Genomic DNA, 25,502 nt, shown 5'->3' on the forward strand with positions numbered 1-25,502 from the left:
TTGGAATGGAGAGATGAGAAGTCCTCCCACGCTGAGCCTCACACGGTGTCAGGTCTGGTCCAGTCTTTGTTCCGGTCCAACAGCTCTGTACTCACCACACCCTCCTCACTCCCTAAACGCAAAGCCCATCCTCTGAGTTTCATTTGAAGGGGGAGGGGCTGTTATTTTTAACAACAACAACAACAACAACAAAAAATCCCGTACTTTTACAAGCTGGATTGCACAACCATTAGGAACATTGAGACTCTAATGGTTAATCTCTGAGACAAAATTATCGTCCCCAGAACTGTTTCCAAATAAATCCATGCAAATCGGGGGAGGGGGACGCGAGGGGGCGTGTGGAACCAGGTCTGTAATCTGGATGCACAGGGGTTTGTTTGGTTTGCTTGTTTTTTGTTTTTTCATCCTGAAAGCCTTGCTGGGTTTCTCTCCCAGTCTGCTTCCCTTCCTGCCTCTCAGCCTCTGCTTTGTACCGGGAAGGGGCGGGGGAGGGGGGAGGAGGAGGCTTAAGCGCCCCGAACCTCAAGGCCCGGGGATTTCAAGGAAAGAGAAATAACCAGGCTGGGAGGTGCGGGTTCTCTGTTCATTTCTTTTCGCTAATGCGTCTCTCCTCTGGGTCAGAGCGCTAATGACGACCTCGTTCCTACGATTTAGGACGCGGGTGCTTTCAAACAAAAGACGCCAGGCCTCCAGCTTTCTCTTGTTTGCGCCCCCCCAGCTCTCTTTTACCTCTGTCCTTTCCCTCTCCTGGCCCTCCCTGCTCCCCAACTGGGTCTTTCCCACTCCAATTTCCAGGCCAGGCTTTCCCCCTCTCCCTCTCCTCGGGCTTTCCAGCGAGGATTTCGAACCCCATTATCTTGCTGCCAGACAGGCAAGCACATTCTGTTTCCCAGAGGTCTTTTCCCGCTCCGGTTCGGGTCTTGACTTCAGGGGCCCAGGAATAAATCTAAAGAGTCTCCACCCCACCCGAAGCATTCGGATTGGAGGATGGTTAAGACCTTCCTTAGTTCACCCTTTCACGCCTCAGTCTGCCCCACAAGCTCTGAGGTTTCCTGAGGTCTTATTCTTCATATCACTCCAATTCTAAACATGCAAAACCTCACAAAGGACCGGATCGGCAATGGAAAAACAAAACAACAAAACAAAACCGGACTTTTCCTGGAGAAAAGTGATGGAGTTGAGGGTAGATGTAGAGACCTGTTTCCTCCTCACGGTGGACACTGGAAGGGTGCCTAGGCGGCTAGGAGACAAACCGTGGGTCCTAAAGGCCACGGGGGAGGGGGGCAGGCCATGCTTGGCCTGCTCCGCCCCTTCTCTAGACTTCTGGGCTGGATGTTTCCTGTAGCCGGGGCTGAGCTCACTTGCACGTGGGGCGACCCCTTGGAGTCCTCTAGAAGAGCCTCGGGACAATCTTCGGATTGCACAACCCTTGCTTTTTCTGGGAAGAAAGGCTCCGAACTAGCTCTGTCCTGGCAGGGATGAGTTGATGCTGAGCCACTTCAAGACAGGCGGCGCTTGGGGTGGCAGAGTTCAAAGACGAATTCCGGAACACCTAGACCACCAGCACCTCACACCCAGCCCCGCCTGGGATTTGAGACCCCAGATCTTGATAAACAACAGGGTCCCTGGCTGCCAACGTGGCCCTAAGAGAAATCACAAAGAGAAAACTGATATAAGTCAAAGATCCCGTTCCTCATTAACAATTTCAGTAAATCCGTCCATAAATGCTTCCTCCCTCGTGCCAAAGGGAGAACTTTCATAGATTTTGAATGAACAGAAGACAAATCATGGATTCCTCCTCTCTTTAAGTATCTCCACCCTCGTGTTGCTCCAGGCACAGATCTCTGGGGAAGAGGAGGAGCAGGAGGCTCAGACTGGGGAGCGGGGAGTATTTTTCTATTTGTTTTATAGTGGCTTTAATTCTTTTCCTTGGGAGTTCTTTGTTATTTTGAGGTTCATCTGCAAGGCTCGGGACTCCACTTTGAATAAAGCATTTTTTTTTTTGGTTTTGTTTTGTTTTAAAATTTCAAACTGACATAAGCGTTGGATCATCAGGTCTTCCTTTGTCTGGCGTGGCTGTAAATAATGGCTTTGAGATTAGCTAATTAAGGGGCATTAATCACTGATAGAAAGGGAATAAATCAAAGCCCTGTTCTAAATTTCAAACTTGCCTGTATAGATGTGCATAGCTGCTCTATCTGCAGCAGATAGGTGCTGTTTGAATTACTGGCCCTCAGAGTAAACCAAATCCACTTCACTCTTAAAAAATGAATATTGTATTTATACAGCCCGGTGGTGTCGGTACATTAAGCCCCCCTCCTGCTCTTACTCTCTTTCATAAACAAAGTGTAGAGACCACAGCTATTGTAAGTTAAAAAGAGCCACGTCTTTGCTTTTGCCTTGGCATGACACTTACCTTTTTGAGAGTGGGGAGATCAGTTTAAAAAAATAAAAGGAATAACCCCTAAGCGGATAAAGATGGAAGGAGGATAAAGTGCATGGAGGTGAGGTTTGTTTTTGAGTCAAAGTGCAGTTTTTCTGAGAGTTTTTCAAGGCAGTGTGTCAGGAACAGTTCCTAGACCACATTCTCTGAGTCCTCTGCCTAAGGCATTAGCAAACAGGTTCTGGTTTGTGAGAAAGCCTGCACTGAGCGTGTGTGTGTGTGTGTGTGTGTGTGTGTGTGTGTGTGTGTGTGTGTTGCTGGGTGGACTGTGGTGTCAGGAGTGCTCGCTGAAGTTAGGCTGGTTCCACTCCCAGGTCTGCAAAGTATTGGGAGCTTGGGCCATCGAGATACCGACAAAAGAGGTTTTAAGTAAGTACAGCTATAAAACAGCAAGCGGGTCCCCGGGAGAAGGTAAAATAAAGTATTCCTTTCACGCCTAGTCCTCCGAGGCAGTCAACACCACACACACAGCAGATAGTCCAGCTCCAGGCAGCGATCGGCATGCTCTTAGCTCAGTGTCTGTGCTCTCTGTGAGCGCCGCCCTCCCCCCACCTTCGCGCGTGAAAACTTGTGTGTGAGGATTCCACACACTCTCCTCCTCCGCCTCCTTTGGAGGCCATGCCTCATTTTTAGCTGCGACTCTCAGATGAGGACTCAAAGTGGAGAATCTTCCCTACACACAGGACCAGAGAGGTCAGAGTGGTGTCCCCGGGGCCAGACTGGAGATCTTGCCCTTCTTCTGGTAGAAGAACTCCTTCAACCCTCAAAGCCGCTGTTGGGAGAAAATCTCGCCTCCCAACCCCCAAATCTCACCACGAAGTAGCTTCTGTCCTTGACCGAACGCGCCTGGCTGCCAAGGGCAGGTGCCAGTTCGCTGGAAGCTAACTCCATCTAACAGCCACAGGCTGCGCACCGCCCTGCTCTCCTGCAGCTGCCCCTACCTCCCCTTTTCTAATCTTTTAAAAAGTCCAGAACCCTCATCATTTTTAAAAGGTCCTCAACGCACCGTGTTATTTATAAAAAAAAAAATGGCTCTGGGTCTGCAGAGGCGTCAGCAACCCAGGGGGCTAGAGGGTTAGGGGACCGGGCCAGGCCCCGGGAAGAGGCATCTGGAAGGGAAGGAGAGACATTTGCATAAAGCTTTGTCTGGAGCAGGCCGAGGGTTATAACGCTAATTACTCAAGATTAATGTGAAGATTGTTCTCCATTGCTCACTAAGATTTATTTAAACACTGAACTGCTGGAGGTCCAGGCTGTAAACCATCCCACCCGGCCTCGGGGCGGGCCTTTCTCCTTGCCTGAAGTTTTTTTTTTTTTTTTTTTTTTTTTTTGCCAAGTCCACGGGAGACAGCACAGGACCTGCGGTGGGGTGAGAAGCTCGGAAAAGCCATCCTTGAGGATATTGTTCTCTAAAGTAACACCTCCGGGCCTCGGATGTATAAACACACGAAGTGCATTTCCCTGTCTTTTCCCTCTGCAGACTTCCAAATGAAAAAAAAAAAAAAAAAAAAGGAGAGCCTTTCCTTGTAATAGGTACCGAGGCATCAAGGAGCAAACTTGGTGCTGGCGCGCCTCCTAGAGTCACGAAAGGGAAGAGACACCATTAAGGCACGCTCGGGTTGAGGGGCCTGATGTTGTAAGATGGCATGGGGCTAGGCTGAGAAGCCAGCTTATGATTGTTGGCGCTCAGAGCGGTACCAGCGCTTGTGCTGTGCGCGCACACGTACGTACGTGCGCCGCCGCCCAGGCTCACAGCCAAGAATTCTGATATTCTGATTCAGACTATAGAATCAGAAGTCTTTTTTTTTTTTCTTCTGGCAAATATGTACGTTAATGTGGAGTAGAGAACCCGCATTTGAGAAATTTCTGACTTCCCCAAAGTAATATCAGGCTAGAACCCAAGTTTTAAATGTTAGTGAACATTTTATAGATCTTATCTGAGTGTTAGTAATTTCATGTAGAAAGCCACGGGCTTGCCACAGTGTTTTGAAAACTGTATTTTGAGCTTTCATGCCTGACTGTGACTTGAAACAACTTAAGATTTCGGAGAATGACTCTTCGCCTTGCCGTTTCTTTCCTTAGGGGTAAATTAAGTCATGAGGAACTTCAAAGCAATAGAAGATATAACATTAGTACCACTGAAAGAAAGGCTAGAAATGGCAGTTGACTCTAAGTTAGAGACGGGATCTTTCCGAAAGCCACTGACTCACTTTGGGCAAATGTTTTTCCCAGGGGAGTCTTCTTTTTCAGTAAATGAAGTAATCCCGTAGCATACTAAGGTTTCTTCTCAACTCAGAGAAAGTACAAACCCCAAACACACAAAGGTGTTTACTGAAAAGACCGAGGATGTTTTTATGAGGTGGCTATATTCATTTTTACTGAAGACAAGACATGTAAACCCAGATTTTGGACTTGCTTTGAAGTCTAGATAATATTTAAGATTTTCACAGTACCCTTAGCAACTTGGTTTTAAAACGTTATTTTTCACAGTTACTTGAAAACATTCTCATCTGGAATGTTTAGGCAAAACAGCAAGACCATAAATAATGTGCTTTCATTTTATGGTAATTTTACATAAGAATTTGAGACATACAGAATTGGGGGGGGGGCGGCATGCAGATAACAGTAAAGATCAAGGATCAGAGATGCAGATAACAGTAAGGATTGGAGATGCACATTTCAGGGTACTGCTCTACTTCATGATCTCACTCTGAGAATTCTACCAGCCAAGACTTGAACTTGGAAAGTCTGAAATTCACTTGGCTCCTGTTTACTCCTGCCTTCAATGGACTATGAAGAATGGTGTCTCTTTTGCAAGGTTTTGTAACAAAATCAACATCTTTTAGGAGTATCAAATTGGAATTCAAAGTCTCAGTGGTTTGGACCAAGACTTGAAACTGCATCAGAGCCTCTGTGATCACCTGATATGTTCTATGGTTTAGCGTCATGCATGCTTTTACTGTACTAATTTTCCTGGTCTACTGCACAGTTAGAGGTTCTGACCAAGCAGGTAGTGAAGAGGGACAATTTCCCAAGACATTCCTTATACACTCGATTTCATTCAGGAAACTGGGACCCAAGAATCTCACAGCTTGGATACCCAATATAGTTAGTTACCTTAGGTCTGAAATGGCATTTGGGAGCAACAGATGGCTACAGTTCCAAACACTACTATCATTCTGCTATGTGCCTTTCCTTCAATCGGTTAGAATTTGTTTTTGTTTTTTGTTTGTTTGTTTGTTTTTGTTTTGAGTAGTTTTAGAAGCATTCAGTTTCACTCAATCTACTAGGGTACCACATGAAATACATAAAATCACAGTTGAGAAATATGAAATGATGGTCTTCAAAAGTTGATTTCCTGGGATTGCCATCTTGACTCACTCAGAATTCTGGCAGCTGACCTGCATGCTATCTGAATAGAGGCCTGCTCCTATGTTGCAAACATTCAAAGGTATCTACATTTTCCTCACTACCACTAAATTAACTCGCATGTGTTTATAATATTTCTGTTGTCTGTGCTCTTGGGTATTTACAAGACTCAAAGCTATGCTGTGTCCCTGGTGTAAGTATCACATTCTCAGAAAGCCCACTAATATTTAACTACTTTAACGGTTTTTGTTCGTTTTTTTTACTTGACATTTTCCCTTCAATTCTTCTGAGCCAGGAAACAAATCACCCTCCAGGCTAGTCTGAATTAAAATTTGTATAATAAATATTACATGTCATTAATTATTATAAAAATTTCCCCCTCAGAATGGATGTCCATCTTGTAAGAATCCAGTTGGGCTTTTCTATGGGACACTGGCATTCTGTGCAAGCTTTGCAAGTGTCTCATTTAGTCAAAAGTTAGAACGGCAGAAAAGTGTTTAAACTTGAGTTGTTCACCTTCCAGCCAGTTTCGTATTTGTGTATTTGTGTTATATTATTTTAATCAGGGCCCAAAGAGCTGCCACTTGCCTGAAGCTCATCAAAAGTAGAAACATCCTGGAATTCTAAACCCTGTGGCTCGGCTTGTTATCACGTCCTTTGCTGCCACCTGCTGTCCACCTTGCATTTTTTTTTTTTTTAATTATGGTTGTCAGGACAGGACAGGATGAGAAAGTTGATGGAATGCTGATCACATTGCAACATGCTCTTTAAGTCATGAACACATTTATTATCCACAGAAGTGGGGGTTTTTCTCGCCGCAGTATTTATTTCAAATCGATATGATGTAAGGAAGCTTATTTCTATTTTCCCTCCAAGCACAGCTGACCGACTTGTACTTTCTTGTACAACGGTTAGGTGCAAGGCCAGAATGTTAAGCTGAGATCACCAACTGTTATTGAGGACTTAGTTAGTAGCTTTTTCTCTGTACTCTCCGCTGACTTTGCACTCATTAGTGGGTTGTAAACCTGGCTGTTGTCCCTTGGTCACAACAGTTGGTTTGAAGATATTCTTTTATACTTCACTGCTATGTAATACACTAAGTTTATAACTTTGAGTTTATAAGTCAGACTGAAAATATAGTTAATAACCATCATGATAGATTCTTTGTATAGGCCAAATCTTAAAATAGTGCCCATTCTGGACAGTTTATTTGATAGGGTGACCTCTGTTACAGTCTCCTGATCATTTACTAGTATTTTGGTTCCACATTCAAGAAACAAACTAAGTCTCAGTTACCAAAAAAACTGCATAGATTGAGTGACCTTTGTTGGCGGTGTTTTACACTTGTAACTGAAGCAAAAGAAAAACTTCAGCATGGCACTGGACTAAAAAGTAAGCGCCCTTATGCTTTCTTGTGAGATTTACTATCTGTGTCCATCAAACTAATTCCCAGCGGTATGAAGGTCACAGTTCCTCCAAAGGACGCTGGATCTGATTCATCTTGCATAAATGTTCACTTTCTTTAAGGCAGAATTCATTTTTCCCCAAATGTTACATTCAGACCCAGATAAGTCACCTCGCTCAACGAAGCATTTCAAAAGCATCTGGTATACTTAAATGGACTTGTGACCAGCCTTCTAAAATCCTGTAGGGCAAGGCTCTAACAGAGAGAAGTCATCCGCAAAGGTCAGCACATCTAAGTTCATCTTTGGCAGGAGGCCACTCTATGATGACATTGAAAAATGTATCCAAAATACCGGCTTTCATTCTCCCTCATGCAAATTTTGCAAATCTGATTTGCCTTTCAAATTCATTGCAACCTTTCAAGGAGTGTTTTTGGCAATGTTTGGGGAATAACAGTCAAAAAACCTGTAGAAATGATTTAAGTGTTCCAGACGTTAAAGAAAGTGCCCATTAAAGATATTTAACTAACTTCACTTGTCTCCTTACATATTGCCGTGTGTGTGTGTGTGTGTGTGTGTGTGTGTGTGTGTGTGTGTGAATTTTTCCAAATTACTATTCTTTGAAGCACGAAGCCCATCATTTTTATGTTGGAATGTGGAAATTTATGACTTTGCAGGTTCATTGCTTGCATATGTTTTTCTTCTGAGCTGCCAGAAGCTGCCATTTTTCATTTTTGCTAACAAGCTTTCAAGAAGTTTTGCCTCCTACATTCCTTTCTTGATACAGTATAAAAGGGGGCCTGCCTTTGCGAGCTATATGTCTTCCAGTTGCTTCCGGTACAGCAACAGATGAGAGTTTAACTTGGAGGGTTAAAGAGGAAGGAGAAAATAATATGCTAACCACTGACCTAATACTCCCCACTTAATGAGCGCCTTTAGCACATGTGTGTCTGCTCACACACATGCATTTGTATGCAAAGATTTACCGGAAATGTGCTAAGAGCTAGGCATTACTCTCGGGGCTGAGTTATCCCCATCGATTAATTCATGAGTGAGTAGGAGTAACACCCAAGATCAAAGAGAACACCATGGCACATGCTTTTGAAGGGCAGTTCTGACAAAGGCTGAAATTACAGGGTTTTGAGGGGTTGAGTTTGTCTGGGGTTGAATTTGAGCTCTATGTTTTACTCTCTCTCTGCTTTCTTATATAATTTGCTTTACCCTTCTATCTTGTCCTCATCTCTAAAGAGGAAATAAGACAAGCAACCATCCCTACAGGTTGTGCAACTGAGTGACTTACTGCACCCAATGTCCAGTGCTGGGATTGCATTAATGAGGTGGGCTACTTCTCACCATGCAGGCTTCAGTTCAAATGTCATGCCTTCACCTGTAATCCTCCCCATTATCTCCCTTGGAACGGAATTGGGTTTGATGTACTTTGGGTACATTTTTAATTCCTTATCACTCTGTCCCTCTGTGTGATTACTTTTTTTATTTTCTTTCTTTTTCAAATGTATCTTTATGCATGAGTGTGCACAGGATGGGTGTTGGAGAGGGCATGTTTGCCCTTCTGTGGTGGAGATCAGAGGACAGCCTCAAACGTCAGTCTTGCTCATTCCAAGTTGTCTGAAGCAGGGTCTCTTTAGTTGCTTGCATGGGATTTCTCCTGCCTCTGCCTCTGACCCTACAGTAGGAGTGCTGGTATTACATGCCTTTACCAGAATCCTGTGTTTAGATGGGTTCTTGGGGTCTAACTGAGGTTGTTAGGCTTGTCCAGAAAGTACTTCAACCTGCTCAGCCATGTCCATGGCTTTTACTTGCTCCCTTGTTTCCTTTCTTTGGGGCCCTTTATAGTATAAAAACCACACTGATAGAGACCCCTCCTTTGATTCACATCTACATTTCCAAACCTTACAACCATTCACGGTACACACTCACTCTTCCTTTACCACCTGGGACATGAGTGCTAGACGTTAAGACCTAACATAGAGCAGCCCAGAAATCTATTCCGAAGCACACAAGAGAGATACTGACCTTGCATTGATGGTATCAGAGAGTTCCCAAAGGGAAATGACAGCCTCTAGGTACCTATGGACTGTCCATTATCACCTCAGAGGCATGAAGATAAGACTTCAAGAAATCAAGACTGTCTCAGAGAGACTGTGCATTTAATCTGCACAGTGGCTGTGTAAATCAGGCATTTGTATCTCCGTTTTCTGAGATGCCAAGTTGAAAGTGGACTATGTGAACTTACCCAGAGCCTCAATGTTAGTGTAATAGTCAGGATTAAATCATTCCACCAAACATATCAACACAGAAAATTACACACGAGAGGTACCTTGAATTATCTAGTATCTAATAATAGTATCTAATGCCTGAAATTGTCCTTTATGGACCTAATTTAACCCAGAAATGTTGTGATGTTTTCCCTGGGTTATAATGATCATCACAACAAGCCACTCTTCATTTCAGATGTGGAGCAATCGTCATGTTTTCTCCTGTCTGGTCTGTCTTCAATATACCTACCTTGTATCTTTCTGCCTTGATACAAACACAGCAGCAAAACTGCAAGGAAAAATGAAAACATGCTTTTCTGCACTCAGACATGCAGAAAACCTTGCCAGCATCTTTCCAGGGGTTGCCATTCCTTTGTGCAAGAAGATGGGGTTGCTCACAATGCCCTTGATGCACTGTCCTGGGTGTGTTCACCAACCTAAGAGCACAGAACAACTGTTGATGTCTGGGTGCTCCGTACCACCTGGTGAGTAAACAGTCCTCTCATGCTTCAGAAACAATAGAAGGCTCACACCTAAGACTGAACGCATGCCTTCGCAGTGTGTTTTTCATTTTTAGTGCATCATTTTTAATTCATGTGGTGAGGTCCCTATTTTCTGTTCAGCTGTAATTATTCCCCTCTCAGTATCATTTTTGGTGTCGTCGTCGTTTTCGATGTATGTCACAGTTGATATGATTACTGTGCAAGGAAAAATAACCCTCATTTCCGATGCTGACTCACAGAACATGCTTCCTCCACCCACAGTGGCCCAAAGAAGTAACGGACTTGTATTCTTTGCATAAAAGATTTTGCTCATGGAAAAATATATGTTAGCATGCATACTTAATAGTAACTAAATAGCTATGTCAGTGTTCCCAAAATACCCTCTTGAGCCAGAAGCATCAGTTTGAAATGTGTATTTGTTAGTACAATCCTTTTCCAGGGTCAGTGGAGATGGGAACTATGACAAGAGATTAAGGACACATCATTTCTAGAGAATTGTCCTCGGTATTCAGTACCATCATTGTGAGTATGGATTATTTTTTTAAGGTTGCAAATGCTTTAGTTTCCATTGAAAGGAAATTGTCTTTGTCTCCTTCCATTGAACCTGGGTGCCCTTGCTACTGTAAGTTTCAAGTAGCTTTCTCCCTGAGTCTCTTGGCATGTTTGCCCTTGGGGATGACGATCTCTTTCAGAATCCAGCCATCAAGCCCCATGAAGTGTTCTAGGCATTATCTCTGCTCCCTGCCTTGAACTTAGCCATATCGTCATCCCAGCCAAGGCAGCTTCCAGAGAAGCATGGCCTTCTCATGAGAAAGGCTTAATCTAGTCACATACTCCACTCTGCCCACTGAGGATCATGACACAGCAACATAAACAAGCCACCCCAATGGGAGCCTTTCTGGGCTACTGATCATATGTGATCATAAACAAAATATGTGATCATAAAAATGCCAGTGTTCTTGCCACTAAGTTTTTGGTGCTTGTCACATGACTGGAATGACAAGAGTAATTATGCTTTATCTACATTTACTAAATGTCTACATTGTAAGGACATTTCTAAGGGAAAATAGGACTTCTTAGGCAGAATTGTGGTCAATTCCATTAAAACTGGATCAATCAATACTTGCCCTAAATCTCTTCTTCTTTATCTAAGAGGCAGAAAAACAAAACCTTTAAGTTCCTAGTTGTATCAGATACCTTTCCATTGCTGTAACAAAAATCCCTAGAACATTATATTTAAAAAAGAAAGACTTACTTTGGTTCCAGTCCACAGTTCCTTTGCCTGGCTGTTTTTAGGCCTGTGGTAGGTACTACGTACATCATGGCAACATGGAAGAAAACTGCCTCATGATAGCCAGAGCTGGAGGGAAAGCAAGTGTTCCCTATGGCTTGCCTCCAAGAACCCATACCCTTCAACCAGGTCCTACCCTCTAAGTTTTCATCACCTCCCTGTAACTGAACCTATGAATGGACTACGACATTGACAATGTTAGAACACTCTTGATCCTCTTGCACATCTTCACTCTTGCACATCTTCAGTGCACCAAGTCTGAACATATCAGTCCTTCTAGACCCAACTGTAACACCAACCCACCATATAATCGCAAGTGGTTTTATAACACAGTTCTGGCCAATACAATGGAGATAACAAGCAGTAGTTAGAGCTTCCAATCCTTAGTAAAGGCCAATGAAGGAAACTACCTCCTCTCCTTCCTTCCTTCCACCTGATATAGAAGTGTTGCTTGGAAGTGTAGCATTTCTCTTGAGACCATGAGGATGAAAGTTCCACACTAGGACAGAGGATGCAGATAGAAGCTGTCATATCTAGTGACTTCCTTCATCAACTACACTCTATATGTTACCTCCTGAATTGTTATTACACAAGAAAATGAGAACTTTTTAAAAGTATTGTTAGTCACTTGGTATTTAAGTCTTTAGTGAATATTGTCCTTAAAGCATTCCATATGTATATATGGATATATATATATATATATATCCCCAATGGTAATAAAATGAAGAGGAGAGGCTATTTGTCTGTTCCTCAAGTAGAAAAAGAAAGGCTAAAGAGGAAGAGAGATGAAAAGGGGAAAATGGAAAGAAATAGAAAGTTTTCTTCTACTGAATGTCTCCTTTTTGAGAGAGACCTTGAAGACAAAATTCAAGAGTCACCCAGGAAGCGTTTTTAGGGGCATTTGTTCATTGTACACAGTGCTGGGTTTCATACAAACATTCTCACTCCAGTATCTGACATGCTTTGAACCCCTTCCCCACAGACCCCCTCAACCTTCTCCTCATTCCTCTCCCACGAGTCTGCTCCATTGCTCTAGACAGTACTACTTTTACTTTTTAATCATATGTACAGGTGTAGTTTTATGTAGACATGTAAATCTAGGATCCCAAATGAGAGAGAAATTCAATATTGGTGTTTCTAAAACTGACTTAATTCACTCACATCCATTTTCCTACCAATGACATGACTTCTTTATGATTGAATAAATTTCATTGTGCGTATACCATATTTTATTTAACCATTCTCTGCTGATAAACAGGTTTTTTATTCAATAGTCCAGCTATTGTGAATAGTGCCACCTACACACTGAAGTGCAGATATCTCTTCCATGACACAGAGCATTTGATGACTGACTTCTGTTTTCCCTGCCAGCAATTCTGAACAATGACCTCCATCACCATCCTCCACCAGTAAGCAAGAAAGTATAAATAAGCAGGTATTTCATGAACATCAACTCTCTAATGTGTCCCCACACCCTCAGCAAAACTTTAGTTCATGTTATAGTTGTGACAAACATTTGAATTGGTTTTATTTTGCTTTTACACAAGAGTAGACATATACTTTTCCAATTTAATTTCTATAAAGTGTTTAGTCTTGAGTTAACTACATATCTAATGCCTCTACCAAAAACAGTTATCATATTTTCTACTTTTACATCTAGGCAAACACCTAACACATGCATTTCTTCTTTCTTTCTCCTCCTCTTCCTCCTCCTTCTTTTGTTTTTGGTTGGGTTTTTTTTGTTTTGTTTTGTTTTTGTTTTTGTTGTTGTTGTTGTTGTTGTTTTTTTTTTTTTTTTTTTTTTTTTTTTTTTTTTAGACAGGGTTTTTCTGTGTAACAACCCTGGCTGTCCTAGAACTCTCTCTGCAGACCATACTGACTTTGAACTCACAGAGATCCACCTGCCTCTGTCTCCTGAGCACTGGTATTAAAAGTGTGCACCACCATGCTTGGTGATTACACATGCATTTCTTAATGATAGTCTGTTTACCCAATATAGTTATAATGACTACCACTGAGCATGGTGATAGCTCACATATATTAATTGATGGTAAGAAAAATGTGTGCTACAATAAAAGCACTAGTACTCTGAAACCTGTTAATTGACATCTCTTTTGTTTCACAAAATATTAAATGCATATAATTGCTAGTTATTTTTATGGGATGGTTATTAAACTTGTGATATAATAAACAAGCCAAAAGGTAAAGCATAAAACAATAATTCCAGAGACAAAGGAGAAGAATGATTGTCTATGGATGGGGGGAAAAATCAAAGAACGGTGAGTATCTGAATCTTTCTTCTTTCCCTAGAGTACTGTTTCAGGTTGTACTTCATTTTAAAGCAACTGTGCTTCACATCCATTTATCCCATCAAAGACAGCCAACTCATAATTCTTTAAAACCTGCAAGAGGATATTGCAATGCAACCATTCAGGCTCAGATTGAAAGGCTTGAATTATAAATTGTGGGACAAAGTGATCTTCACAAGTTGGTGACACGATAAATCTTCTCCTCTCCGAATAATCTTTCTTTTGAAACTTCCTCCACAGAAGCAGCCCCTGAAAGTCCTGACTGTATGATGGATACCTCCTCATTGTGGTATCACATGCGGTTCAGAACTTAGGACCATGCTTTACTCACCTCCCTTCCTCCAATATGCTCTATGCCTGCTTCGACTTTCATTTCTATTGGGCCTCCTGGATGCAACATGTGTGTTGGGCACAGTGTTCAATGGTAAGCAAGATACAGGTGATCCTCACTGCTTTATTATCAGTATTTTCAGCAAGCACATGAGCATTAAGACAGGTGAAGAGCAAATGTCTGGTTACAGTCATGTGCATGGCTAAAAAGGATTTGGCATTTCTTTTCAATTTATTATAGAGTTTCGGTTATACAAGCAATTGACCTAAAGCAAAGACACATTTTTATTTCTGCCTAAAATAATGGACATCTATAGCTGTATCATGTAGACACGTTTGACTGAAATTTAACTATTTCCTTGATAACGCAGACATCTGGAAGAATGACTGTTTCTTAGTCGTTATTCGATTGCTGTGAAGACATCATGACCAAGACTTAACTGCAGACTTGCTTATAGTTTCAGAGGTTTAGACCATTATCATTGTGGCAGGAAACATAGTAGCATGCAGGCAGACACTGGAGCAGTAGCTGAGAGCTACACCCTGATCCATAGGTGGGGGGAGAGAGGAGACAATAGGCCAGACATAGGCTTTTAAAACCTGAAAACCCACCCCCTGTTGACACACTTCCTTCAGCAAAGGCCACACCTCCTAATCCTTCTCAAATAGTACTACTCCCTAATGACTAAGCATTCAAATAAGTGGGCCTATAAGGGACATTCTTATTCAAACCACCATACTTGGTGTTTAAGAGCATTTATTGCTTTTCCAGAGGGCCAGGGTTTAGTTCCCAGCACCCACATAGCAGCTAACAGATATTTGTAACTCCAGTTCCAGAGGATTTTATGTCTTTTATCTGACTTGGTGGGTCCCAGATATGCATGGGCTACACATAAATATATTCAGGCAAAAAATATACACACATAAAATAAAAGTAAGTAAGTCTACTTAAAAAAAATAAGGAAACATCATAGTGAAGCATTTCCCATTTACATCAACTGTTTCCATCCTTAGGATGAGAAATGAGGGTTGCGTGGGTTTGAGAGAGACTTTACTGCTGCATTTTCAGGTACCAAACAACTGGAACAACATATGTATGAACTTGAAAGATGACTTCTTTTTCAGAAGCAATAACTTCATCATTATGATAATTGCCATGGTAATCTGCTTCCATCCACTGGGTGCTTATACATAAGGCACCTCTTCTTTAACTCCAGAGACAATTTCGTCAAGCAACACACTTTGGGAGTAAATTAACAGAATGTACAGCCCTCCACATCAAAATAACAAAGTGTCTACATCTTGCAACCTTCAGGACAAGGACAATTTTTAGAATAAAACATGAGTGGGTCACCTAGACCTAAGCAATAGTGACCTTAGATGGACATAATTGTAAAAATGACAGTTAACACCAAAATCTGGCAAGATTCAAGAAATACCAATACTTTATACAACATATAATAAGAACTCAGTGCTCATCCACTTAATGACTTACAGTAACTAACAGGTAATAGGTCATCGTGAGTCTATGAGGTGAAAAGAGCCTTTAGAGAAAAAAGCTTTTGTATTCAATAGCAAGGGGCTCTTTGGTCAGAGTCTGTGACCAGAAGATTGAGCACATCTTTGTGAATTCTCAAAGACTTCCTGTGCTGCTGTCGCTTTATTCGTGTGTCTTCTTGGGATAAAACACTCGGAGGAATTGTGTTAACTTGAGGAAGTTGCTCGTTCTAAGGTTTGTAAATAGTCTTTGAAATCCAGGTGTCGCCTCCTGAGAGATACTAAAATCAAAACAGTGCCTGCTGATGCTACCAGTACACTCCAGTGCTCACACTCTGTGGTAGCTTGTATATTCCTATACTTCCCCCTATAAAAAAGACCTGACCTTTTGTGAAACCAGGACACCCCAGCAGTGGGTCTAACTCTGAAGATGCCACATAGTCAAAACCTTGACCTTCCCCCTCTTTCCCCCCCACCCCCCGGCTTTCCCAGAAGCAACTCCACATCCCATGCCACACTTCCACTTGTGCAGCAGCTTTCCATTTTTCTCTCAATTTTCTCTCTCAGCAGGTTGGGCCTTGGCTGCCTGCCAGCCTGCACTGAGAACCCAGCATGCTGACCTGGTGCTACTGCACGTTTGTTTTTTTGTACGTAATTGTCTACAAAGATGGGTTTGGTTTGCTTACTTAAAGGCCTTCTCTCCCACCACTAGACTGTATACACATTTAAGCCATTGCGTATATAGTCTGTCAGCTACTGAGTAAACTATTCCCTGACTTGTACTTCCTACCTTGACTTCTTCGTGATTTTCCACAGTGATGTCATCACAGCCTTCACCACATGATCTAAATGTATTTACTGTTATGACAATTGTACTTTGATTGAACACGCCAGGGCCCTCCAAAATCAGAATCTTCATTCATGCATACACAGTAGGTTCTCAGGCAACATCAGCATGTCAACATTTTATATTGTTTTGAAGGAGATAAGAGAAGGAAAGCAGGCATTTTAAAACAACTTAAATGTCAAATATGAGCATATTTCAAATATCACCATCAATCCTTTCATCAGATCAAATAGTAGTAATATCATTAGCTGTGAGCTAAGAAGATAGATCAGTCAATAAGTGCTTACCTTGCAAGCATGGGGAGCTGAATTCCGTTGCTGGTATCCATGTAAAAAACCCAGGTGTGGTAATCCCATCATTACAATCCCAGCACTGGGGACACAGAGACAGCCAGATCCCTGCAGCTTGCTGGGCAGCCAATCCAGCCATATCAGTGAACTAGTGAGAAACCCTATCTCAAGAATCAAGATGGTTATCACTTGAGGAATGATACTCAAGGTTGACTTCTGATCTCTTTATGCTCCCACACACATAGACTTGCACCTCATTCATACCCATGTACCTGTGCACACAATAAAATACACGTACACATTTTCACACACACACACACACACACACACACACACACACACACACACACAAAATCATCCTGGTGTTTGTTGGATATCACTTGCTAACTGTGCTTCCATTAGCACGGAGCAATATTGAATTCCAAAAAAAATCACTTGAAAAATAATTCATACTGAATCAATTACTTTTGCATCTTCCTGAATCAGAGTAACATCTAATGTGACCAATTCTTCTCATCCAGAATGACAATAGAAATATAATAATTATCTGTGTAAATGAAGTGTTTTCCATCTGGTAGCTGATTACTATTAGATCTCATAGGTCTATTGGGAATTAGGGGTACATGTGCTGACATAACATGGTCCATGAACAAAGCGATCTGAGGAGATATCTGAGACCTTGTGGAGAAACTCCAAGTACAACACAAGAGTCTTGTAATCTCTGTTCCTTCATAATGTAGGTTGTTCTTGGAATATGCTTTCATGCCTACCCCAGGTGTAACAGATAGAAGTAAGCATATTTCAGAATGTAATGAATACATTACAGATAGCTATTGTTATTCATTTATATGCCTCTGTGGAAAAACATGTTTGTGTCACATGCAGCTTGTCCTTGTGATTATACCCTTTACTCACGTGACTCTTCTTACCCCTCAGAGTATAAATTGTCTGATGCTCTGAAGAAAGTTGGCTGTGAGACTTTAGTCCACCTCCGTTTTAGGACCCTGCTCTCACAAGTTCACTGCCAGCTAGTATGGTAAACAATGTGATGTTAAGGTTGACATAAAAGTATCTTGTGAACACAGGTAACTGTCTAATTCCAGAGCACTCCAGTTCACATCTAGGTGAGTGAGAGGCCTACATCTCAACATGAGAACAGCTAAGGAGACACCTTCTCCCAGTCTCCCTGCAATAATTGTTCGATTTGATATGGAAAAGCCTTTTTATTTTTAAGAAATAAAACTCAACATAGGCGATTCTGTAATTTTTATTCCTTACTTTCTGTTGTTGTTATTGCTTGCTTGCTTTTGGCTTTTGGGTCAGAGTATCACTTTGTAGCCCAGGCTAGCTTTAACCTTTCAGTCCTCCATTCTCAGCCCCTAGAATGCTGGGATTGTGGGCTGAACTTTTTTTCTTCTCTTTTATATTTATTTTATTATTGAATTTATTTATAATTTTCTTTAAAGCACTAGATGACGCTGGCTAGGCAAGGGACCAAAAAAATTCATAGATGAAAATGATCTCCAAGTGTTGTCTGGAAACACTCTCCCGCCCTCTGCAATACATTTTTACATTCCTGAAAACACTTTCCTTTCTGGACATTACATTTGACTCCCCTGTGCTTTTAGAAATGAAGATACAGTAGGAAATTGGATCCTGGTCTGTAGCTGAATGGCGGCAGCTGGCAGCATCTCCTGAATCAGCCTTCCACTTCCCAGAATTCTCCTTTCTCTTTGTCCTGCCTATACTTCCTGCCTGGCTACTGGCCAATCTGCATTTTATTTATCAATCAATCATAGCAACACATTCACAGCATCCAGATGTCCACAGCACCAGTCCCAAATTTATAATGGTTTTACACCTTCTAAGGCTTGTTTTCATACACCAGCTACACTTGACTATAAGAGACATATTCACCTAGTAACCAGGTATAGAATAACTGAGGTCATGAATATAAGTGAACTTGTTGCTACTGTGACCTTAGCATCACTCTTGTCCCAAGGTTAATCGAACAACTGGCCAACCAAAGTGGGATGCATAGCCTGCCTGCCCAAGCATCAGGAAATGAAGAGAAAGGGCATTGCATCATTTGGGTGGCTCATTAGACGTAGTTATAAATGTACAAATAGACTTTCTCATCACATCTATCCATGAAAATTCCCCCAGAGTTTTAAGGACCTTCATTAAAATTGCACGACAGGGAGCTCCTTAGAGTTTTGCAAATGAGTTAAATAGCAGATGGCTCTAAAAAAAATCATTCTAGATATGAGTGAGTTTTTACTAGCAAATGCAGTGAAGTACAATGTTTGACCTTAGTTGTCATGTGTAAACACTTGGACATACATAAGAGGGGGGAGTGAAAAACTAGGCTGCACTGGTGGAGTAGGTCTGTAATCCCAGCACTCAGGAAACAGAGGCAGGTAGATGCCTGTGGCTTCCAGGCCAGCCTAGTCTATCTAGTGAGCTAAAGATTAGCTACAGATAAATAGTAAGACCCTGTTTTAATTACTTAATTAATAAAATTGGGATAAAAAAAAAAAAAAGAAAAACCAATATTTGGGAAATCCTGGATATTGAGGAGTTGGGAGCTGGAAATGACATTTCAAGGTTGTTCTGCACTTTGCCCTAATTTCAACTCTGTACTTACTACCTTGAAATCAGAGAAGTAACTGTGTACAAATACAGTGCTAAGGCAGATATGGGGTATCTAGCTAAAAATGGGAAAGGGTGGTGTGATGAAAAGCACCCCTAATTCCCTTTCTCTGTCTCAAGAAAGGAAAAAGTTGAGACATAAAATAAAAAGCAGTGAAAGTTTAAAAAAGACTTCTTAGCCAACCATGAAACAAAGCAAATGTAGAAACCAAGGTCAGGATCATATAACCTGGATGCATTCAGCTAAGCATACACATGGCTTTCAGCTCTGAGGTTAAGAGGGAAAGGAAGAAGGAAAGAATGATCTGTCATATGCTAGAAACCTGGTTATCTCAGCTCCTTCAGACAATAGTGCCAAACACCTTCCCTCTCCATATGGAAGATATGCAGCACCCAGCAGATTTCTACTAGGCTCTACAGTTCTCTGTTGCAGCAGAGACAGCCTCAGTGCTAGGAAGCAACCAAGGGTAGGGGGTATAAGGAGACCCAGAGGAAGAAACAGGAATTGTCCTTGTGTGTTCAGGATTGTTCTTTCACATTTGAAGAGCCTGGAATTGAAGAAAGAAAAAGATCTGAGTCAAAGCCCTGGCATCCACCTTGGAAATTTATTATGAGAAAATAGAAGAGGTCACAAAGTTTAAGAGAAAAAAATAAACAGGTATGCTAATATGAAAGCCCTCTCCATTTGGGCTCCTTTATCAGTAAATTAACCCTACTTTTATGTCTACATCCAATGTAACATTCAGTTGTAGTTATAAGGCTGAACCTGTGAACAAGGAAGGCAGAACACAGGGTGACTAAAAAGTTTGTACCTTCCAACCTTGAGGGGATTACAAGAAGGAGGAGAAGAAGGGAGAATTACAAGTTTCTTTTCCAAGTACTTGGAGAAGGTGGGGGGTGCTCAGCATGTTCTACAGGAAAGCTGACTCATTTGGGAGAGTCCACTGAGAAAAAATAAAACCAAGAGACAGGCTAGTCAGCATCTGACCCAAGAGAGGCTGGTAGTAGGACAGTGGGAAATAGAAGGTCATCACCATGGAGATCAGTCAAGAGTACTGGGGTGTCACAGGGATCTCTGGGCCCTTTCCTCTATGCTGTGATGAGGGACAAGGATAATTTTGTTGCCTTCATTGATCTGATGCTCTCTTGGAGAAATGTGGAGAAAAGAGGGTTCATGTCTGAAACTATTCTTACTGGAGGACAAGCATCACCTAAAGGAACTGCTTAATATACACTAGATTATTATTACTAGTTGGTTCATTAGGGTTAATTTCTTTTAACCCATGAAGAAGACCATAGTTTCTTTTTAGAAAAGAAAAGGTTTCACTTTCTCTGTCCACCTGCATATTGTATGAGAAAATTTACATCAACACTAACATTATAGGCTGTTTTCCACACACCAGGAGTCCATGTCATCCATATAAAATGGATATTATTATCTTGTTTTACAGAGGCAGTTTCTAGGACCTGAAATGATAAAAGTTATTTGCACAATTTTAGTATAGGCTATTCTGATACTGATTTCCACAGATGTAGCCACTATGCAATACTATTTTCTTTGTATTTTTGTGTGGAGTATCCTGAAATATTCCTGGTGATTATAAATTATTATCAAATGACCTCTGAATCAGATGATCTCAAAGGAACAGTTTTTAAGACACCTCATGTTCAACTGGGCCATGCCTAGAAGCTGTACGAAGTCTGCCTTCAGAGCAAATACTAGTGGTGGAAAACACTTGTCCTGCCTTGGTTTTGCTTCTGCTGTTGTAATAAAATGCTTGCAGCTGAAAGCTTTATTATGTAGCTGATGCATTTCAAAGCTGAAAATCCAAGCTCAAGAAGCCTAGCTTCAGGACAATGCAGTGGCAAAGCAGCATTATTCAAGAATGACCTAATTAGCTCCTGTGACTCTTGACTTCTATACATACTAGTTAATTTTGTTATTTGACTATTTCATCTATATATGTAATATATTCTGATTATTCTTTGCCCATTGCCTCTTAGCTCCTCTGCTGTGGGATGTCCTGTATGCTGTGAATATGTGTTGCTATGATTGATTGATAAATAAAACGCTAATTGGCCAGTAGCCAGGCAGGAAGGATAGTGTAGGTGGGACAAGGGGAGAGGAGAATGCTGGGTGGAAGAAGGCTGAGGCAGAGAGATGCTGCCAGCTGCCACAAGGAGAAGCATGATGTAAGATACCAGTAAGCCACAAGCCATGTGGCAAGGTATAGATGGATAGAAATGGGATAATTTAAGATATAAGAATAGATATCAAGAAGCCTGCCACAGCCATACAGTTTATAAGTAATATAAGTCTCTGTGTGTTTACTTGGGGGACGCGAGTGGGAGAGATGTGTCCCAACTGCCGGCAGGCCAGGACACAGGAGAACTTCAGCTACACTCCCCTCATTTCTGTCTGTCAAGATCCTGCCTATCCCCACCAGTCATTTCCCCAGATTTGTGACTTTCAGGTCTGATTGTGACCCATTTGGTTTAACCAGGGCCATCAGTGTAACCATTGGATTACAACTTTCCAGTGGAGCCAGATGCCTTTAGTGGGTACAGAAATGCAGGCAATGACTTCCCCTCTGCCTGAATCTATCAATGAAAAGAGTCCAGCCATGAGGGGTGAGGCCCCCCTAAGCATCTTCTCCATTTATACCTGACTATTGACAGTCTGTTTTTGTGTGGACCTAACATACAACCTGATTATTAAAGATTCTGCTACCACACAGCAAGACCACACAAGAGACCAAGCTTCTAACGTGAATTTGAAGAACCCACCCAACAGACCTACACCATAGAACACTGAATAAATTAACTTTAGGATACATAAATAAAACAAAAGGAAATGGAGATTTTGTAATAAATATTGAAGGTTGTTCTTTTCTCCATAGTTTTAGGATGATTTTCAGCGAGTGACTAGGATGGTCTCTTATCAAATGCATTTAGGAATTAAGGATGTTTCAACAGCTCAGGAAAGACAGTCCCACAATGTGATGATCAACCTTGGCTGTGAGTTTGGTTGTAGCTGGAATCAACCAAGTGGCACATCTTCAGGTGAGTCTGTGAGGAGGATTCACTGAGAGGATTCGCTTTCCCCAGTGTGGGCAGCACCTACCAGTGGCGCAGATATTAGAGGTCCAAGAAAACCTTTTGCTGATTGCCTGATTACCGTTGTTCCTGTGGTCAGTGCATCTATGCAGCTGCCGCCACTGCTGCTCCCCTTTGCTGACACCAGAGCATCGCTTTTTTGGCCTTCCAACGGGGAGACCTACGATTCTCCAGGAAATCCTCCAGGCCTTCAGTGCCAGGTTAGGACTTCTGATACATCCAGCCTTATAGACTGAAGAGCTGCCTTGTTCTCAGCCTCTCCAGTATGAAGACAGCCATCATTGGACTACCCAGCCCAAATGGTATGAGCCAATCTAATAAATCCCCTTTGTGATATATATATATACAGAGTCTCTCAATTCTGTTTCTCTAGAACCCTAATACCGACTCACCTGGAGATCTGACACTTGGTTGATTCCAACTACAATCATGTAAGTTCACAACCAAGATAAATCATCACGTTTCGGAACTGTTTTCCCTGAGCTGTTGAAATGACCTTAGTTCCTAAATGCCTTTGATAAACGACCATCCAAGTCACTCATTGAAAATCAAAACAACCATCAGATATGGCAGAAAATGATTTGAAATGATCTAACCGGTTAAGTTGCGGGTGTCTCTCTGGCCTTTTGGCCCATGTTTTTATGAGGGCAACTCCCATTATCTATTTGCTCTTCCGATCGATCAGAGAGCAAGTGCAGGCTGTAGGAATCAAGTACTGTTCATAGGAAGACAGAGAAATCATTCGCCTCCAAAGACACCTGGTTGAATTGGAGAATCAGAAATTCTAGGAACAGTTTGAACCAGTCCTAGAAAAGGCAGCTACAATTCAGCCACCTGACATTTTAAATACTGTCAGCCTAGAAAAGGGTATGTTATAAACAATTATATTTTCAAAAACAGACTGATTTGTTGTAACATTTTGCATATGACCATCCCTGATATGACTACATCCAGAGAACTCTGCAAGGTGATTGCTGTGATACATTCTGTATGCTGAGAAATTATAGCAGAGAGCATAATGAGAGCTGGAATCGACTCACGAATCAGTTACTGAGCCAAGAATAGACCACAGCTGCCATTTAGCAATGGAAAACAATCTCCCACGACATCCAAAAGGTTATTAGGATTTTCCAAGCCTTAGATAAATGTACCCCAGGGACCAGCTCCTGAAGAACTGTAATTTAGTATGGTGACTAGAACGCTACATGTCCCATTGATTTCCTAGATTAAGAAATACTGAGGATGTTCCGAATCAGCCTGGAGATTACAATGTGATCATTGTGTAAATTGCTGTGGGGGAGTTCAGAAGCATCCCCACTGGAGAGATTTTACCCCAAATGAAAGTTAAATATTTTCACTTTGATTTCTAAAATGTTATGAATACTCTTAATGCAAATTTGTAGTCTTGAATTTAGAAAACAGCCTGAGGGCGCAATGAAGGAATAATCTGATTAATAAATAACAGCAATTCATCTTTCCATGACGAAAATTTGAAGACTTATAATTAAAACAAACTTCAGAACCTATGGTACCCGACAGCTCAGTCCATACAGTTCCCAATCCCTCCCTTGCTCCAGTATTGTGAATGGATGGGATGTCATTACTTCTGAGGCCTCACTTAGATGCACATGCCACTGCCACTTCTGACTTCTTTCTCAAAATAAGTTATTTTATTTTTTTAAGAGTATGATTGCATCACTTCCCCATCGCTTTTCCTCCCTCCAAACTCACTCATATATACCTTCCCACTTTCTTTCAAATCCATGGCCTCTTTATTCATTACTTGTTCCTATGTACATATGTATGAATATATGTAAACACACATATTTGTGTATATATGTATTTATGCATAAGTGTACATATATACATATGTATATACATATATGAATGAGCAAATATGTGTGAGTATACACACACACACACACACACACACACACACACTCATTCCTAAATCATAAACACACCTGCTCAATCCATAGTTCCAGGGGATCCAGTGTCCTTTCTGATTTCTGTGAGCATCCTGTCATCACATGGTGCACAGATATACATGCAGGTAAAACACTCATACTCATAAAATCTCAGCACTTCTTTAAAAACTTTTTACTCCTCATTTCCAGGAAGTAGAAAGATTTTCCCATGTGTCTGCTGCTCTTCAAATTTTAATTCACAAGGATCTCCTTTCACCCGGTCTGGGAATGGTGAAGTCTCTCAGGGCTGGCTTGTCCTTTCTCTCCATAGGCTGCCACTCTCCTCCCTGCTGCCATGATTAGAGTCTGTGTGATCTGATTACGAAATTTCTCCTTTCATCTAGATTGGTTCTTGGTACCAAATGACTGTGACCAAATGCCCACTTTAACCCTTGCTTTGATTCTGTAGAACACTTCAAGTATCTGCATCCAGACTCATGATCTTCCCTGCCCATCCACTCCTCCACTTCATCTATCATTCCTAAGTCATAACCTTTTAGTGGCACCTTTGAAGTCCTTTCCACTCCAACACTACAGCCTACTTGCTTCCTTTCTTCCCTCCATCCTTCCTTTCTTCTTTCCTTCCTTCCTGACTTCCTTTTGTCCTTTTCTTTTCTTTTTTTTTTTTTTTTTTTTTTTGAGACAGAATCTCACATAGTTCGGGCCTCCCACTTTCCCACTTGCTAATTCAACTTCAGATCTTCTTATCTCCCTCTCCCTAGTTAAAATGACAATTGCCAGTATCTCCAACATACCCAGTTAATGTCATGCTTGGGATGAATCCAGGGCTTCCTGCATGGTAAGCAAGCATTCTACCAGTTCAGCTACATTTCCTTTCCAAAGTAGTTTGTAAATCTACCCTTTTCTCTCCTTCTCCACTGTCTCCAGTCCAGTCTAAGCGGGTGACATCACTCATCCTGATTATATTCCATACCCTCTCCCTTCGCCTGCCTTTGTTCCCCTTCAGTGAATTTTCACTTCAGCCTTAGCAAAATGATGTTCTGAAAACTCATGTGGAATCATAATGCTTCCTTAATTTGTTTTTAGTCACTCGATATTCTAAGGAAAAAAATGACCTGAAACCATCACAAAAATTAAGTAGTTCTTTCAGTGTGGCCTGTGACAACAGAAAGCTCATCATGTGCCCCTCCTCCCCACCACAAAGACAAATCTTGGCTCACATTGCTCAGTGCAAATCAGCAGATCAG

The sequence above is a fragment of the Onychomys torridus genome, chromosome 15, assembly GCF_903995425.1.
Source record: "Onychomys torridus chromosome 15, mOncTor1.1, whole genome shotgun sequence".
In the NCBI taxonomy this organism is placed as follows: domain Eukaryota; kingdom Metazoa; phylum Chordata; class Mammalia; order Rodentia; family Cricetidae; genus Onychomys; species Onychomys torridus.